The following is a 4,073-nucleotide window of genomic DNA, read 5'->3' on the forward strand; positions in this document are numbered from 1 at the left end:
AGAGATTACCAGCTGGCAGAGATTACCGTTTAGGGAAGTTAAACCTAGAGAACTCTGGTCTTGGGTCATCCATCAGATGCTGCTAAGGGCAGAGGTGCCATAAATAAAACAGAGAAACTAACTAAAACTTTATATATGACATGGTAATACCCAGAACTCCCTTCCCCCATTTGACTTCCAGAACACTGGCAGCCAACTTTATAACCTCCACGGCAAAAAACTGAAAGAAAGCGATCCACCCAAAAGACATAATCTATAGAAACTGTCACTTGAGGACCCTTCAAAGAAAGGATCTACATACTCCCTACCATTCTACACCAGGCAGTAAACTAACTCAAAATTTAGAACATCTTGTCAGCATTAAAGGGCATCATTCTCAAATGTGGACAACCAAGGTTTATTTGTCAAAATGCTGTCTCTCTTTCAAGTTCCTCTCAATGTCACTTTTTCCATAAAGATTCTCCCTGAGTCATCAGTTTATATGGCATTAACTATAACCTATCTTGGGTGCCTGGGTGGATCAGTCGGTTAAGTGTCCGACTCTTCGTTTTGGCTCAGGTCATGATCTCACAGTTCGTGAGTTTGAGCCCCATGTCGGGTTGAGCCACATCTCGGGCTCTGGGCTGACAGCTTGGATCCTGGAGCCTGCTTTCAATTCTGTGTGTCTCTCTCTCTGTCCCTCTCCCACTTCTCAAAAATAAACATTAAGAATAAAACCTCATCATGCAGTTATCCTACATGCTTTAACACTTGTTAGATGTATGCTCTCCTTGACTGCAGGTACATATCCACATATCCAGTTATTTCCTAAACAGATACTTAGATACCCCTATTTTCCTCACACTTCACATTTCCAAAACTGAGCTTGTCATCCTGCCTTCCAAACCCGTGTTTTCTGTCTCACCAAATGGCACTTCAATTACCCAATTACCTCAGTCAGAAATCTAGCCTCTTATCTACTACTTCCTATACAATCTTTCAACAAATTCTGCTCTTTCAACTTTTCATATGTATCTCAAATCTCTATCTTTACTCCCTTACTGAAAACACTTCAGTGGTTTCCCAACTACCTTAGAATAGAATCCAAACTCCTTAGAAAAACTGTTGATACCCTGCACAGTCTGACTTCTGCTTTTCTTTCCAGTTTCAAACACCCTACACTCTCTAGAAAAAGAAACTTTGCAAGACTTTTCCCCTCCGCTTGCAGTGCCTTTCCTTCCAGTCCTCTGACTAACTCCTCATCCCTTAGGTCTCAGAGAGGACTTCCCCAACAAAGTAGGTCAGGTACCCCTGTTATCCTTTTGCATGATAACCCATACATTCCCTTCATAGCACTGATAGTTAGTAGATAATATGTGTACTATAAGGTTATTTGTTTAATATATACTCCATCTATGACTCTGTAAACTCCATGAAAGCAAGACAATAGATGTTTTGCCTGCTATTGTATCCCTAGCACAGAGCCTGGTCTATAATGGGCACTTAAATATTTTTTCAATAAACAACTGAATATTTATTGGATGAAAAATATTGATTTTTAACTTACTTGAAAGCCCAATGCTGGTGGATACAGGAATGGAAAACATAATCACACAGCAGAGCCATTATCAAAATTGAATCTTTAACACATGGCAACAGAATGGATGTGAAAGACACATTGCAAGAAAGAGTGAAAGATGGATCTTAGGTCTGCTGATGATTCAGACCTAAGTGACTGGGAAAAGGAGAGGGCTACTCTAATAAGTAGGAAAGTTAGAGGGTTGTTTGGATAAAGAGATGGTGAATTTGAGTTTAGGAATGTGGAGTTGGAAGAGCTAATTCCATTAAGGTTGAAATTGTAAGTGTGTAATTGGGAACATAGGTCCATAACTCTGAAGAGAGGATGTGATTAGAGTTAAAACCATTTTGGAGTCTTTTTAGTGGAGACGATATTCCATCTACTGCTCTTTCAGGCAGATGTATACTCTCAGTGCATCCTGCACTTAGCTTTTGTAAATCTTCTCACACTTGTAAAGCTTGTTCAATGCTGGTCTTTCTCTACTTGATTGTAAGTTTCATGAGGACAGTATTGCTCTATCCTTAGGAAGGGAAACACTAGATTCCCTACAGTGTAGGGATTCTGGGAACAGGTAGTCAGGAAAACCAACCTTCAGGTTGCTGAATGGAAAAATGTTCCTTTTTCCAATGGCAGTAATGGCAGCCACACTAGAGGAATTTCCATAACACAGTGGCCCAGCATTTTTCCACCAAAGAAATGAACAAATTCTTTTAAATCACACAGTTGGCTAGTAGCACAGTTGTAATTAAGATTTATGGTTCTCTCGGGGCGCCTGGGTGGCTCAGTTAAGCGTCTGACTTTGGCACAGGTCATGATCTCACGGTTTTTGAGTTCAAGCCCCGCATTGGGCTCTGTGCTAACAGCTCAGAGCCTGCAGCCTGCTTCAGATTCTGTGTCTCCCTCTCTCTCTCCCCCTCCCCTGCTCATGCTCTGTTTCTCTCTGTCTCTCAATAATAAATAAACGTTAAAAAAAGATTTATGGTTCTCAATCCAAAAGCCTATCTCTCGTGTACAATTGCAACATGCACATCTACTAAATATCTACCTCAATCTACCATAATGTGAAACAGATTATCCCACTATCTCAGGTATATTATGGATATAAATTTGTCAATTTTAGTGTTGTTTTAAAGCTTTGAGATACAATTTGATATTTAGAATCCTAGACAGGCTTAAACTTTGAAAGTATCCACCCATCCAGTGATTTGCTGATTTCTTCTTTCTCTATACTTATTCACAAAGATTTATGTCTTGCCAACATCATTAAAATTAGTTCTGAATCCAAGTTGCAGACTATTTGATTATGTTATGTAAATACCACTCAAAGAACTTTCCCAGAAGTTTTAAACACCAGGGGCAATAGATAATCTTATGACTATTACAGCTGCTATTTACAGATAATATGGCAATGCTGTAAACTTATTTCTATATAATTTAATCTGATGAAACCGTATCAATAGTATCTCCTTTTATTAATGATTTTTCTCCTTGATTTCAATTAAATTCACCTAAACATGCACTTGAAGCATACAGGCACGTAATAATTATTTCCTGAAATGAACTGATAAGTACTATGTTACATGCTTCCCCGTTAATGAAAGATAAAACGATATGGAGCCTGCCTTTAAACAAAACTCTGAGATTCCTACCATTAACATTAATCCAAAGCTGAGCTACTTCTCATTCTGTTTTACTTTTTGTGAAGTGTGCTATATCGTGAAACCTAAAAATCAATGTTGAAAAAACTAAATTATACACCCACATGTATATAAATTATATAATTATTCACATGGTAGATTATTATAGAATATTACCAATTCATTTGCTACAATAAACTTTTTTTTCCAAAGAGTTATATAAAACACACATGGAATTACTTCATTTTTAGTGTTTCCCCCATAGTATAAATCATTTTTCTCTGCCTAAGATATCACTATCTCTCCAGCAGGCTAATCCCAGGAGGTTTAGCAACCACAATTACTACATTTAAATATTCCACATATCTGTCAAGACTTAAAAGAATTCTGTGGTGTCAGTTTAAATATAAATATATATAATTCTAGTTAATCATCACTTAAGGCGGTTTTGAAAACCACATTACTTGCTGCTGCAAATGTCAGTGTTAGATTGTCTATGTTGTGTAATGTGCTATAGTCCCACTCTCTTTATTGATTTATTGGTTAAGAAAATGTCCATACTGATTCTGCCAGACATAAGTGTTCTCTTTATCCAGAAAATACATAGTTTCTCACTGAGGTAAACTTGTCAAGATCATTTCGTCTAATCGTCAAAGAGAAAAGAACACCAGAAAAATCACTCTTGTGCTTTACATAGAGCTCAAAGTGAGGTTGGAAATCTCACATAAATATAGTATTTCAAGAAAATGCTAGGAAAACATATTACAAGCTTTTCATTTGTTTCCTCTGCTTCTGAAGGAAACCTTTATATTTACCAGTGACCGTACTAACGGTCAATAGCTTTCATTCTTCTTTTGCCTTTTAATGTAAGTGCAGAT

The sequence above is a fragment of the Prionailurus viverrinus genome, chromosome B3 (assembly GCF_022837055.1).
Source record: "Prionailurus viverrinus isolate Anna chromosome B3, UM_Priviv_1.0, whole genome shotgun sequence".
Classification (NCBI taxonomy): Eukaryota; Metazoa; Chordata; class Mammalia; order Carnivora; family Felidae; genus Prionailurus; species Prionailurus viverrinus.